The following is a 16,313-nucleotide window of genomic DNA, read 5'->3' on the forward strand; positions in this document are numbered from 1 at the left end:
GGGAGAAAGAAAGGAAGGGAGGGAGGGAGGAACAGGAAAAGTGGTGGGAGAGTGAGAGAGAAATTTAAGTTTTAGCTGAACCGCCAATCTGAGAAACCAGGAGGGTTTAAAGGGCAGCCTGAAAATGTCCATGGAAGTCTTACTCTTCTGCCCCAGAGGCCTCCGTCCATTCACTAAAATGCACTGTCCACTATGTGGATGTGTCTGAAACTAAAACACCACCTTCAAAATATCGTTGGTATGAAAAAAGGGATTTTAATTGGATTGTGGGTGATACAGAACAGTAGGTTTTGATAAAGAAGCCTGTTCTAGGCTGATACCTTGGGAAAACAATTTCTAAAAACAGCAATGAATTAGATTTCATGCTTTGAGAGAACCCTTCATGGAGGTCTCATGTTGGATCTTGGGATATCCACCATCATGGGATGGTGGATATTTATAACCTTAATACAAATGATTACCTATTCATTAGACATTGGCCCTGGATTTTTTTTCTTCTGTCTTGCCATATGAGAGACAAGGGAAAGAAGTGTTGAGGGCCTGGATTTCTGCAAAACTTCTTTTAGGAAAAAGTTTAGTCATTCCTTGTTTTTGAATGAACCAATGTTCAGAAATGCAGATGTGGAAAGGAGATGAATGAAGTTCCTATTTTCCAAACTTGAGAAACATTTAGACTCCTTTTAAAAGGTGAAATGAAATTTTGACATCCAAGAATAATTCTCAGATTGCCTGTGTGGAAAATCCTGAATTGCTAGTTACTCACTGTCAGTCGGCAGCAGGTGTCAGAAAGTCAGAAGAGAGAAGGTGAACGCAAATGAGTGAGGGGGTCCAGGGGGCGAGACTGGGAAACTCAGTGTATTAGAGGGCACTCGCTGCTTGCCTCCAGTCGTTACACAAGCCAAATAGAGCCGTCACTCTCACAGAATACTGGAATTCTGTGTTTTGCATGAATCTCAAAAATTTTGTAGCTAATTCAGAATCTTTATTGCATTGTGCTGACTAAAGAGGACGTCTCTGAGGTCCAGCCTGTTGCTGGGGAAATTGAGACGTTTATTTTAGGGCGTCCTTGATACTGCTGTGACTCTGAATGCAAGCGTCGGATTGGACATTGAAGGCACATGACATAATGCAGTCATGGAGGGCTGTGTTATGCAGGGGGTTGGATCAGCAGGGTTTGGATTGTTGCCTGCATCCTGGCTCAGTGTGGGACATGAGGTCCCCGCTCCAGCCGTCACCCAGAGGCCCGGATTCCTCTCTCCTGTGCTTCTGTCGTGTCTTAGACTCCATCCTCCTCCACAGCAACTGAGGGAGGGAAAAGAGAGAAAATGTGGAGTAGAATCAACTCCGCATCCCAAAAGTGCTATAATTTGGTATCAAACAATTATACAAATTTCCATTTTATCAGTTACTCGTGAATTTAAAATTTTTAAATTAATTTTACTGGCCATGTGCCGTCCATCGTTTATGGATTGCTTACGCAGTGTACTTTGTATTCGGGTTTCCAAATGTGGGGTTCAGTTTTTCAGCCAGTTGGCGTATAGCAGTTTGATTGCCTTCACACCTTCACAGACTCTTGTGATGGCGGAAATGTGCACCTGTAGCCCCAAAACGCAGCCTCTCATTTTGAAACCTGTAGGTATTAAGGATCAGGGACCCATTACTTGAGACACATTCCCGTTAAGTAGAATGGAAGTCGATTCTTTGGAAGTCAAATCCTGACCATCTCAGGAGATAATACTCATGTCTGCATCACATCCAATGTGGCTACAAGAAAAAGCCTTGAAATTTGCTTGCTGTTACCTGGGTTTGGTAAATCATAAGCATTAAGTAAATGTTTAATGAAGCATCATCTCTACAGAGGCTGCCAAAAAAATCTATACACATTTTAAGAAAGGAAAAAAACTGTATTAAAATTGTAATAATATATACAGACAACAAAAGATGAATACAAGCCATGTGTATACATTCTCTGGCACCTCTGGCATATATTCTCAAATATGCCAATTGTTGTTGTTTTTTTAAAGAGAAGTCAGAAATCAGGATTTAGAGATGAAATCCTGTGATTTTTAAATGATAGCAATAATATATGGTGTGACTTTAAAAAAAAAAAAACTTCTGCTGGTCAGAGTGAAAGGTCAGTATGGAAGGGCGTGTGTTTGTTATGTTTGTATTTCTTTCCTTCAGAAAGAAGGATTATCACATTTCAGCATCAGTAGTTGCAGAGAAGAGTCTTTAATCAGGAAAGGAAATATTAAGGAACATTAAGCAGCTCAAGAATGGTTCCAAGCAAGCGTAGAAGAGGGTCTTGTCCAAGTTTCCGGTAAAAACTTTCAGAGCCTCTCCACAGAGCAAGCGTTTGGCAAAGGGAGAATGAGAGTGGGCGGAGCTATGAGGTGGGAAGATCAAGGGAGGGATCATGCGGTGGGCGGGGCTATGGCATGAGGGGTCATTATGTGGGAGGAGCGATGAGAGGGGAGGAGCCAGGCTCTGGGTGGGGCCATGACCTGAGCGCATTATATGGGGGAAGCCATGGGAATGGAGTGACCTTGAAGTAGGAGGGAACCATGATGACTGTGACCCTTGGAAAGCTACCACTCCCACCATTGACCCAAGAACACGCTGCACATTTGCCACCCACTGCCACAGTAAGTGTGCTCAGTGTCACACCTGTCTATCCTAAGGTCGCTCCCATATCAGTGTCTCACACCAAAGTGTCTCAGGCCTACACACTGATGACCTTGAGGCTAGAAAATGGAGCTTTTTAGGTGTTTTTATTCTATGTTGGGAAGATGGATTCACAATTAAGAGACTCATCGAAATATATAGTGAGTGTGCATCCTATATCTACCATATCTGATTTTTTTCTTCCTGGACACACGGCTAGACCACAGTTCCTGGCCTCTAGTGTGGTAAGTGGGGTGCGTGATGGGCCTGTGGACTGAAATGTGGTCACAGTGCTCATATGGCACCTCCAGGTGTGGCCCATGCTCTGCTCCTATGTAACTTTCCTACTGCTCTCTGTTCTCATCTGTCAGCCAAAGGCAAGGAAGCCAGCCAGGGTGTCAGGTTGTAGGGGACCCTGTAGTCACAGATGGCAGAAGCCTAGAGACCTAAGTGACGGTGTGAGGCGGAGCCCCTCACACCCCAGCAACTAGTGAGACTTAAACGACACTTCCTTGGGTTGCCTGATATTATGGATTTATCTGTTACTCTTGCTTTAATTAACACAGGGTACAACGATGGAAGCTTGTCATACACAATTGAAGCTAGAAATCTCCAGAGAATCATGAAAAATGCTGACATCATTGAAAAGATAATCTCCATTACTCCTCACGTTAAATCACTTTCATAAGGTCTGTGGCGCAATCCCCTGCAACATTTCTGATAATGTTAGTACAAAGCAGGGAGAGTCATCAGAAACGCAGGTTACAGAATGTTCTAGAACAAGAAGTCAATCATTCTCAGTAACTGAACTGCCTAGAAGAGCTTTGTAAAATTTCCATGAGGAAAATGCTGTAACCTCCTGTTTTCACATGCTGTACTAGATATTATATTGTTTACATGTGATAATCTTTTTGATTGAAAAATAATATTTGTCTTTTTCTTTAGGGGTCATTGATATTACTGAATTAAACTAAGAAGAAACAAAATGAATCTCTTAGATGCCATTCACTGTAATATGTTACTTAGTGCAAATATGTATGAGCTGCAAGTGGTTTGTCTCGTAAGTGAAGTTAGGTGTGAACTCCAAACTGTTTCTTTTCTTCAGGTCTGAAAAGGTCCTCTGAATATTTTGATGATTGACCTTTCCTTGTGATTGGCATTTCTAGTCCAGTTCTTCTATTGTTCTCCAAATACTAATCACTTACCAGCATTTGTGCACTCAGGAAATGTCACAGGAAGTTGCGAATCTGCGAAATACCATCCATGCAGGTGACAATGACCTTCATTAGAATAGGAACTGCTGCAGTAAAACCACATCTGAATGGCCGGAACCTTTGATGCCTTGATCCATTTGTGTTTGTGGTAACGGGGATGCAAGGTGGCAATTGGGGACTATTTTCATTGGTATGCGGCTTTCACTCTGCCTAGTACTTAATAGTCAGGTCCTGGATTTCGCTGGCTTGGGGGTGATTTGGGGCTCCAACATTTGCTTGCTTTGTGCGAGTGACAAAAATGATGTGACCGTCTTTAATCAGACACAGAGTGTGAGAGCTAAATGTCACCGCCACTTCCTCATGCCCCTGGTGCCCCTGTCTGGTGACCAACCTGAATGGCTGTACGTGGCCGCCCTGCCCATGAGAGTCCCACGAGTGCACGTTCCATATCCTTCTCAGAATACACGTCGTTCGCAAATGATTTCTCCCTGACTGATCAGGAAGGAGAGCTGAAAATCGCGGGTTTCTGATCCCAAGTGTGGCAAGGTCAAACTCAGAGGACTAGAGAGCAGAATGGTGGTTGCCAGGGGCTGGTGGGGAGGGCAAGAGGGGTGCAGTGTCGGTTATGCAAGTTCAGTCCTTTCCGGAGATCTAATGTCCAGCATGGTGAGTAGTTAACGGTACTTAGCGTCAGCTAAGAGGGGCGCTCGTCAGTGTCCTCACCCCCACCCCCACACACACACAGAAAAACAGTAACGGTGACGTGGGAGAAGTGTTCGTCAGCTGGACTGTGGTGATTCTTTCATAATGTACACATACCTCAAAGCATCAGATGGTACCTTAAGTGTAGGCCGTTTGTGTTTGCTGATACCTCAGTGAAGCTGGCAAGTAATACAAGTTCCCTGCTCCTCAGGCGAGTGTTCTGTTTATGAAAGGACGCTGTTTCCTTCCCCAGGGGAGAGGAACCTCCTATTAGAAACACGAAAACGGGCTTAAAAATAGCCTCCCCTGCCCTTCAGAAGTCACTGCCGTGGGTCACAGGGGGAATTAGGTCGCTAAACTGGATTCCTCAATGGCGATCGGGCACGTTGGTTATTATACAACGGTGTTTGTAACTAACAGTGACGGTACTTGGGTGTCGGATTCGATGGTGGCGTAACGCCCAAACGGCCTGTCCGGGGAAGCAGTGTCCCGGGTGGCAGCAGACTCCCGTCTACCATTGGCTGGGGAAGCGTGTTGTCGGGTTGATGTCATCTACATATAAGTGATGGAAAGAGAGTAAGGCGGCTCCCCAGAAAGAGCTGACCTGGCCAGACCGGGACGTTCACACCCAGGTGTCACAGGACACGCCTGCCGGCCCTCAGGAGACAGTAGGTGTGTGAGTACAGAGGGCAGTGCGGAAGCAGGGAGGCACACATAACCGGGGGTCCCCGGAGCTTTGCAGTTCCCTGCTTCTGGGGCCCCTTCAGCTTCACCTCTTTCTAGTGGGACTCACGGGTTCTCATACATTCTCCCTCTGAGCTGTGCTAACTCTTTTACACGCAAACACAGAACTCAGTGTGTCCTGGACCTGTGCCGTGGCCCACCACACATAACCCGGTCAGTTAAAGTGCAGCCAGATCAGACAGAAACGTGGTAAGAGCCCAGATAACTTGGCCAGAGATCAGTAGTATTTGCTCTCTGCTGTAAAGCTGGACAGCTTGTACACACTTCCCATAGATTCTTGCTTCAAACACTTCGTACTTGTAAAACCTTAGAAATAGGAACACATTTTGAAGATGAGCGAGTTCTGTAAATTACCCAACCCAGAAGTCCTTTCACAAATAGCTCCACCTTTCAGGGATATTCAACCGTTTTGGGGGGAGACTGCCTTGTATCCCCTCAGACTTTCCTGGGTGGGTAAACCCCGCTGGGAGTCTTGATGACGGCAGAGCTCACTTCTCTCTGAAGAAGTCAAAAGGAGCCCGAAATTCTCTTGCGACCGTCTGCCAGCTTGGGCACAGGAAGGGGAACCAGACGTGACCCACTGAAGGTCCTTCCGTGATACTTGAATCCAGAAGGAGGGACTTTAATATGGAGCCAGAAGTGAGCGTCCAGTGGTGGCAGCCGAGTAGCCAGGTCACTGTCACGTGCTCCTGTGGTGAAACTCGGCTGCATTATCTGCCTTGCCTCCAGCCACCGCTGATCCCTGCTGCTTTCCAGGTCATCTTGTGTCCCGTGGACTCTGGGAGGTGGCCGTGAATTTCAGTACCGTCATCTTGTGTTTAAGGTGCACCGACCCTGGGGTTATTAGCAACCAAGCACTCTGGGTGATGCCCTAACAGGCTTTTCCAGCTGCCCTGTGTCCCTGCCCGGGACTCACAAGGCAATCCAGGTGCCTTTGGGTAGCTCTTGGGAAATTCTTTCCCTAACACTTGTACCCATTGGTTGTAGTTTGGCCCTTTGCAAACAGAGGCTAAATGTGTGCCTACGTTCATTAGCTCCAAGTACCATAGGGATTCCTGGAATGACGTAATCAGTCATATATGTATAGGAGAGCGAGACAGAAACAGATAGGAAAAAACAAAGAAAGGGAAGCGATGGAGGGAGGAATCAATGACGAGGAAGAAGAATCTGAATGGTTCAGACGAGGCTGCCCACCGCCCGGTGAGCAAAGCCCACACTGAACACCAGTACCCTGTGTGCGGCTCCCTCTGCTCTGGCCCTGGACGTGGCTCAGCCTGGCGTGTCGTCGGCCTGATTGCGATTGTCCTGCTTTCACACAGCGTGGCCCTGTGCATTTGGGGCCCAGCTGAGGGTACAGCAGTCGGCCCCACACCAGAGGGAAGCTGCCTGCCGTGGACGTGTGGAGGTTCCCTGTCTGGCACTTTCCAGTGTTTTTAGAGGTGCCCGAGGGTAATTCTGACTTTGACCGTCAGTGCTGAAACAGCCTTTATCCCCAGAGAGCCACATGACTCACTCCCTTGCCTCCTGCAGGTCTTTGCTGAAATGACAGCTTATCAAAGGGTGTCTTGTGACTGTTTGAAATCAGAATCCATATCCTGGCCACTGGCTTTTCATATGCCTCTTTCTTGGGTAGTTTTCCCAATACTTGTGAATTTTTATATGTTCTTCCATATATAACAATACAAGCTCCAGAATACACGGAGACCAGGCATCTTGTCTGTTCTGTTTACTTTGTCACCCCTGCACCCGAGCAGTGACTGTCGCAGCGTAGGTGTTCCAGTAGCATTTGTTAGGGACTCGTGACTATCTACTTCATGAATTCACGTCGCACGCAGCTTGGTGATCTATCCTCCCCATCTCTCCTGCTTCCAGAAAAGGCCCCCATTCAGTACTTATTTCTTCTGTGAATTCTGTTACATTTTCCAGCCCATTGGTGAAAACCTCTGATGCAGCCTAAAGAAACTGCAGCTGCCACTAGAGGGAGTGGAGGGGGGCAGGCTTGAGAACATGGTTGCTGGGCAACCACAAGCAAAGCAGTCCCACTGAGTGACGGTGACTGAGAGACAGGGGGGTGGCTTGGAGTCAGAACTGCATCTTCCAGGACCAAAGGAAGTCACACCAGCTAACCTCCAGGCTGAAGTCAGACGGGTGTGTTGATGGCAGCACCGCCCAGCTGTGTAGCCCCCTGTCTGTGTGATGGCAGACAAGTCAGTCACTGCTCTGTGCCTCAGTTTTCTCTGCGACACAGGAGTACGTCGGTTTACTTCCGGCTGTCAATATGGAGATTATATGCGTTCATATCTTCCTCAATATTTATTTATGAACTGCTGTGTTCCAAACACTGTTTCGGGAATCAGAGAGACAGTTGTGAATAAAACAGAATTCTTGTTCTCACAGACGATAAATCAATGAATGACAAGGACATTTCAGGCAGTGAAGTGTGCTGTGTGGAAGATCTCTGGGGACTGCTTTCAGTTGACGGTGATTGCTTTTGGGTGACTACCTAGAAGTTCAATTGTGGAGTCGTAGAAAATATTCCTAATAAGAAACACATTTGGTCTTGTCCCCAGTTCCTGGCACAGAGCTCCTAAAACCCTTGGGATTTCCTGAGTGAAGTGCCCCAGACCGTACCTCACCCATCTCTTCCAGCTGGGTATTCCTGACTTGCATTCATAATAAACTGGTGAACATAAGTAAATGTTCCCCTGAGTTCTGTGAGCCGTCCTAGCAAATGATCGAACCTGAGAAGGGATCGTGGGAACTGAAGTTTACTGTCACTCAGTCAGAAGTACAGGTGACAAGCTGGACTTGTATTATAAATGACGAGTCTTGAGGGACTGCGCCCTTCTCCTGGTCGGTAGTGTCGGAACGGAGGTGAATTGGAGGACACCCAGCTGGGGTCTGGAGAAACCACAAGTAGCTGGAGGTGCTGGAAACACTCCCGGGTATATAATGACCTTTAAAAGGAACTGGCAAATAATTATCACCGGCAATGGAAGAGAGTTGATCCGCATTTTCACTTACATTTCTTGTGGCCAGACTTCAAAATTTTCATTGTTCTGGAAGATTGTGGAGGGATCTCATTGTAGTTTTAATACGAATTCCCTTGATAAATGTTAACTGCATTTTTCTTGTGCTTCATGGCCAATTATATGCTCTTTTTTATGAAAAGTCTATTCAAGCCTTTTGCCCATTTTCTAAATTAGGTTTTCTTTCATTATTGAGTTGTCGGAGTGTTTAATGTAATCTGTATAAAATTTGTCGGACAGCATTGCAAATATTCCTCCCAATCTGAGGTTTACCTATTCATTGTTCAAACTGGATCTTTCATCAGCAGAAGTTTTTAATTGTTTAAAGGTCAATCACTTTATTCTTTTATTGTTAGCAATTTTGAGTCCTGACTAAGAAACCTTTGCTAGATCCAACGTAGCAAAGATTTTCTTTCCGGTTTTGTCATAGAACCTTTGCTCTTTTAATGTTAACACTTGAGTCTAGAGTGTCTCCCAAAATGAAGCAGAGTCATTTCAGTTCCAACCTTAACAGTAAAACACAGAGAGCGGCACATCACCTCTTCCTATTTTCACATTGTCTTTGTGCAGAAAAAGCAAAGGGAAAAATGTCATTTACAAGTGATTTAAGCCATTTAATAAAGCAAAAGTCATAATCACACAGATGACAAATTAAGACAATATCCATGTCGTGTTTGCAGAGTACTTTATTTCTATAGGCAGTGTGAGTATATGGAAGTTGTTTTTTCTTTCAGTTTTCATAGAACCTAAAGAGATACAGCCTCACATTTTGAAATAAATTCATATATATATATATATATATGTATGTATATGTATATATGTATGTATGTGTGTGTATATATATATATATATATATCTCCTCTGAAAACGTGACCGCAGTGTAGCAATGGCGGTGTGAGGGCATCTCATAGAACACAAAGACGGTCCCACACTGGGCACTGAACATTATTACTGTCTTGGGCAGGGAGGGTGATTTCCCTAATGGACTGGAACCCTTATTTCCTTGAGTCGTTATTTCCCATCTGGGAAGTAACAGTGACCTGCCCATCTTGAGTCAGGATGCCCTACCGTGTTTCCCCGAAAGTAAGACCTCACCGGAAAATAAGCCCGAGCATGATTTTTCAGGATGACATCTCCTGGACATAAGCCCTAATGCGTCTTTTGGAGCAAAAATTAATATAAGACCTGGTCTTATTTTCGGGGAAACACAGTAGAAAAACACTGAAGCCCACTCCAAGTCTTACGTGAGCTTTCTCTTTTAGGGAAAAACACCTAGGAAGCAAACTGTAAACATACAAGCATAACATTAATACATTCTTAAGGAGACGATCGATGGCTACTAAAAATCTGCCTATAAAAAATCTATAATGTAGTGTTTGCATTTTGCAAAAAAGACCCAAACAAACAAACAAACAAAAAACCAGCCCCTTGAAATTACAGGTGTTCATTCTTTCCTGAATGCTATTTTCAAAATTCCACTTTTCCTTCTCTTTTTGAAACGGCGCTTATAATTTTGCATTCATGCGTGGTGAGATGGGGGAGACCTGTGGGGTGTGTGACCTGGGCCCCCTCCATCCCAGGAGAAGAAGCACAGGATGAAGCTGCCAGGGGAACGGGGTTACCTGAAGTGCTGAGAACTAAGGCAGGTGGGAGAGAGCGGCTTTGCCAGTTTGCTTCATTTTGAGGCAGCTTTTCAGAAGCCTGAAAGCAGGCAGCTTCACAGGTTAGTTTCACCAAGACAAATTTTATGTTTTATGTCCATTATTATATTAGGTTGGTGCAAAAGTAATTGAGGTTTTTGCAATTTTTTTTAACGTTTTAAACCTCAATTACTTTTGCACCAACCTAATAGGATGACTGTGGGGTTTGGGGGTAGAACAGGCTTGGTAAGCAGCGGTAATTAAGACCTATCCGATTGTTCAGACTGTGGATTGGCACCTGTAGTGTCAGCCTCAGGGGCACTGAAGCCATGCCATCCTGTAGAAAACAAGATGAGACAGTCACTGAAAAATCCTCAGGTTATAAATGTCTACACGTGTCACCGAACCATCTTGAATAAAATCCAAGAGAAACAAAACCTGAGCATTGATGATCAGTGTCCTTCAAATTTGCCAGGTTATATACACAGAAATGCTAATTCCCATAAAAGTCATAAGTATACGGAACTAGGAAAACAACCCGCAGTGCTTTCTAAGCTTCAACAGCTCTTGACCGCGTCGGACTGTCAGTGGTAAGGATACAGCCGCCTGATGGGAAGCTCAACTAAGTGCCCTGTAACTCAGTGCACGACAGTTAGTTGTTCACTTCCTGTCGTACAACTGAGTGGTACTTGGACCTTTCTAAACAATTCTGAAAGATGAGTCAATACCTTCTGATCATTTTCAAGTGCAACTATTCAGGCCACTAACCAAGATACGCCATTTAAACCGTAATGTATTGGAAAGCCAGTGCAGATAAGGTGACACAGTGCTGGCTTGAGGTATTTGGGGGAAAGGTGCATTTATAACCCGTCTTGCCTGAAAGACACAGTGCTCCTGGTAACTTTTTAAATGATTTGCTAAAAGTGTGAGGATGCGGGAGTCTTAGCATTGGCAATAATTAGAGTCAGTAGACAGTAATTTGGGACCTGCTTCCAGTAGCTGAAATGGAATTTCTTAAGAGTAGAAACCGCCCGCTTGGATAAATGGACGCCTGTCTAGCACGAGACCATCAGTTGAATAGGTAACTGCTGCAAAGTGAATGGCATAGGGATCTGTGATCGGCACATAAAAAGCATGGAAGAGGCGACATTAATTCCCCTGTCATGGAATGCTGCTCTCGGAGACGGAGCGACTGGATAAGAAGCAGGGAGAAGCTTCAAGAATTGCCAGCGTCGGCTGCAGGTGCTCTAGCTGACCTCCCCCCCACCTCCCGCCTTGTGGGATGCAAAAGCAGAGAAGGACGAGCCAGCCCCTTTGACCAGTTCCCTGGGGCCTCTTGAGGAACCTGAAGACACTCCCGGAATGCACTCTCGTCTCTTCAGTGGAGATGCAGGGGGAGAGGTGAGTGGTTACACTGCCTCTGAGCCCAGATGGAGCAGAAGTGACGGGACGCCCGCCGGTCGGGGACGCCCGGGTCTGCACACAGCATCTCACAAACCACATCACCGGAGGGGGACCCAGCGCGTGAGGAAAGGAGCCATTATAATCAAATGGGTGTTCTGTACTTTATGTTTAATCACAGCTTTATCACAACCACTTACAACTTTGTAATTCACATTTATGGAAAACTGTTTTCCTAATTTACAGCCAAAAGAACACACCTGCTGAAATGGCTTATTCAGGCATTTCATAATTATTTGATTTCACCTGCTAATTAAAGGATTTCCGTAAAGAACAACCTACTACATTTTTGGTCTTTGATTCTAACTATAATAATCATGCGTTCTTTATCAAAGGCTTGGATTAATTTAGTGACAATAATGTAAAATTTCAAAAAAAAACGCACATCTTGGTGCTGCATATTCAAAGTGTGTGACTCGTTACATTAAAAATGAGTATGTCTGCTCAGAAAATACAGCAAGTGAGCCAATCTGTTTGCATCGTGGCGTTTAGCCATCCCATCCCGCTTCGGTTTTGCCCTGTTTGGCGAGATGTTTATGAAACAATAACGGGCAGATCCTGATGACGTTCTCACGTCCCCCGGAAATCACAGTGGGACAAGCAATTTTAATGACCTGAAGACATCAGTCCTTTCACTTAAATATCTTGCAACTTAGTTCTCAAGCCGAATGTATCACCATTAAACTAGCTTTGGGCGAAATGGATTTTAGAAAACAAATTGTGGACTAACGTTTTCCAGTAACATTTTAGTTTTATCAGGAATACCGAATGCTTAACCTCCGTAATATTATCCCGTAATATTAGCCAGAAAATATTTCCAACAGCAGTATAAGAAAAGATAAGACTCTGGTACTTTTATATTTTATGCAAAATACGGAATCTTAAATTTTCTAATGTTTTCATGCCCTGCCCAAGTTTAAGTACAGCTAGACGGCAGAGCGTCAGGGTAGAGAGTAAGAACCTTCAGGGGTTTTCTGTGATCAATAGGTCATATGCAGAAAGCAGAAGCTCCTATTTGTGGGAAAATGCTGCTTCCCTTTGTGTTTTAACTTAGTTTTCCTACAAAATGAGGTCACAGGAACATGTTAGTCTGTGTTTTCTAACCAGAGTCCTGTGCGGTAGGACTGGCTGTGCCGTTATTCTCACTTCATTGATGAAAAGCTGAGCGAGATCAAGGGTTTGCCTGAGTCCCCCGTCTGACAAATGACCTCACATCAGCCTGAGTCTGCCTGTGCCACCACTCGGCCACGTTATGAATTATGTTACTGAAATCTTCCTCTTTCATGAAACAATATCATGTAAATTCCCTTGAGTCAGTAACAAGAAGCCTGAAATGGGAATAAATGTGTCTGGGTGTCACTGTACACATTTTATGAGTAAGTAGCTAAGTGCAGCTCCTGTCAATTACAGTGACAGTTGCCTTCCAGGTATTGTGTCTCTTCCTCAAACAAATGATTTCCCCGACTAGAAAGGCTCAACCCCCAGGACCCAAAGTTGCTACTTTTCTTCTCTGCTGCAGAGATAAGCCTGTACGCAGTCTCTCAGGACGCAGTAAGCCTGTTTCTATTACCAATGTAAAAAAACACCTGTTACGAGGCAGGAGATGGATTAGGTTTCTATTGTTTCTGTAACACAGTTCCAAAAACTCGGTGGCTTAAATCAACACAACGTTGCCCTGAGTGTTCTGGAAGTTGAAAGTCTGATATAGGTCTCATGGGGCTTAAAAAACAAAACAAAACAAACAAACAAAACCTTCAGTAAAAGAAGTAAATACTGTTTTCCATCTTGGTTTTGGGGAATCACGATCAGAGGCAAAACATTAGGAAGAAAGACATTAAACCAGACCTAAGGGGGTTCACAAGTTAATGCAAGTCCTTGAGACCCCAAATAAGCCTCTGCTCCCCTGGAAAGAAGCATAAGAGGCGGGGGAACAAAGGTGCCCCCAGTACGTGTGCTGGGTGGGCCACACTCATGGATTCAAGTCCCAGCTTTGCTGGCGTCACTTGTGGAATTTGGCCTGTGCACCTACACTCTCAGCGTCCGTTTCCACACCTGCAAAGTGGTGGTCGTGTCACCAAGCCATTTAGGAGGTTATAGGAAGGCTCACCAGCTCACCAGCTAATACATGCAAAACGTGCCTTAGAGCACCTAACGGGGAACTGGCACGTTAGTTTCATCCTCGTCGTTATTATCTAAATCCCCAATTTCGATGGGCCTGCTCAGCAAGCATGACTCTGTTCTCATCTATCCTTTCTACTGTTGTCACTGTGTTTGATCTGACCGGCTGCGTAAAGGGAGAGAAGCAGGGCAGCCCCTGACAGCAAGCCGGGCATTCTCAGCCTGCAGCATCCCTGTCAGGATGTAAGCACTTTATCTGACGCAGGCTCCTGGTCCTCTCGCACACCTGTCTTTACACAGCAGGACAGACACATCCGTGCCTTCATTTCAGCTCTGACTCTGCCTTGAAAATTAGGCATGCAGCCCAGGCAATCGTTTCCACTTTCTCCCATTAGGTCCACATGCTGGGACTCCATTAACTGAAAACAGTTGATTTCTTGAGCCAATCACTATTTCTAAAGCCAGGGCAAAACAACAACGAAAAAGTCACTAGTCACTTATTTCTTGTGGGGTCTACGAAAGAGTTTTTATTTTTTGTTTTCCCTTTGTTCCCCTCCATTGCGTCTACAACGTACCTCTAGTAAAGAGACTAGACTTTACTAGTCTCTCTGAAATAATAGTTATGGAAATACTGTTACAAAAGTGGATTGCTGTTGCTGAAAAGAGTCTCATGACAAAGTTAGAAACAGGAAGGCACAGAGGCACTTCTCGAGTGCATTTCAAAGCCGTGAGCGGACCTCTCTAAGCATCCGTGCTGTGCGGGGGTTTATAGCCTAGGACCAGACCAGCCTGAGCCACCAGCCTCAGGCAGCGTGCTAGGTGGCTGCCCTGTCCCCCCTAGGGCCAGATGGCTAATCTGTGGTGTGTGTTCTGCCCTGTCACCCAGGAGCATCTGGTCACCACCGGTCTCCTGGAGCATGGGGCAGCGGCTCCTGCTCCTCTTTCACACCTTGGCACCTGAACCAAGGGGGCTCCCAGGCACCCCGCCTTGTCCCCAGTCCTTTTCGTGAGCGCCAGATTGAGACCTGTGAGGAAGAGACAGTGGAGACACGCAGTCACCCATGTGTGATGTTTACGGAGGTGCTCGGTCACCCCTTTGTAAGTGCCGTCTTGTTTTCCCCTTCCTGATTCTACAGTAGGATTGTATTGTCTATAGTCTAAGGAAAATGACAACTCAGTCACGTGGGCTCATTGGCAGAGAGAGAACAGGAACTCTATGTAGCCTCTGACTCCTCCCAAACCTCTTTACAAGTAGGTCTGACCTCTGTTGCCCCAGGCAATTTGGCCAGAGCTGAGACGCAGAGAAAAATAACAAAAGTTAACTGTTGGCATTTTAAGCTTCTAGGAATCCAGCTCCTAGTGAACTAATGATATTTAAGGGATTTTTAAAGGTTATTTTGAAAATTGGTAAATGTTGCCCGCTAATCTGACATTTTGTATAATTTCATGCTACTGTTATTATCCCCAATTTGTAGAGAAGGGAAATGACACCGAGAGAGGATAAGTGACATTGTCCAGGTCAACCAGCGAGGAAGCGGTTTGGGGGGAGGTTGACCCCTGGCCTGTCGAACCTCAGAGTCTGGAAGCTGGACCTTTGAACTGCACAGGCCTTGCCTGCGTTTTCTTCTGTCGGCTAAAACGCTTCCCTTCTGGCTCCCACTCACTTTGAATAAACAGCCGATCCGCTCCACCTGCCACACAGCGGAACGCCCAGGCACATAAAGGGCCGCCTGTTGTCCCAGCCCCGGCTCTTCTCTCCTGTCACCAGGCCAACACTCACACCTCCTGTGTCATGTGTTCCGTGAGTTTCTTTCAAAGGCCCTCAGCGCCACAGAACACCACATGGGGAAGGGCCACCTGCTTTACCCAGCGGCAGATTCGGTGTCACTGACGCACCCACACATGATGTCCAGCCAAATATGTGGGGTCCACTCCAGTGGACACGTCAGATGAGCCATCACAGTCATCAGTGGGGCTGGATCGCGTCTCGGGCTCTCAGGGAGGACTCCACCTCAGTCAGGAGGCCGCACGCCGGGCCTCCTGCAGGAGAAACAGACGGCCGGCCAGCAGCTCGGCAGCCTTCCTCCTCGGCTGCAGGTGGACACCGTGGCGCGGTGACTCTCGGCTCCCTCTGTGATGCTGGGCGTAGGGACAGCAAGGAGCACACTGCCAGAGGCATCCAGCGCAGCAAGCGTCTGTGTTAGGATGTCAGCATAGCCTCTGGGACGAGCTTTGTTCCCAGGGCCCTCCCGCTTACTTTATTTAAGGCTCACATTGAGACGTGGCAGTAGTGACTCTAATTCACCTTTTTTCTCATGAAAACGTTGTCTTCACAACCGAGAAACAAGTCATGCTCAATGGGGTTTGAAGTATTTATCATGCAGTATCATTTATTCTGTGTCGAAACTATAGCTTAAAGGGCAGTCTTCTCTACAAGTCTCAGCCCCAATTTTAGATGCAAGAAGAAAGGAACTCCTCCTAAATTTTTCCTACTGGACGAGAAAATGAGGCTCTTCTTATCTGTCTACCTTGACGTCCTTAAGACTGAGGCAAGTTTCGATCCAGCCTCCATACAAGAGCAGGTGACATGGGAGGCAACTGAGCCCAGCCTTGGTGAGTTATTCTCACTTCCCTACATACCTCATACGTGGGACTCAGGAGCTGAAAACAGCTGGACAAACCAGTTCTGTAGCTTGGGGAGATGCCTACTAAGCAGCTTTTAATAATAGGAATATTAATTC

The sequence above is a fragment of the Rhinolophus ferrumequinum genome, chromosome 25 (assembly GCF_004115265.2).
Source record: "Rhinolophus ferrumequinum isolate MPI-CBG mRhiFer1 chromosome 25, mRhiFer1_v1.p, whole genome shotgun sequence".
Lineage (NCBI taxonomy): Eukaryota > Metazoa > Chordata > Mammalia > Chiroptera > Rhinolophidae > Rhinolophus > Rhinolophus ferrumequinum.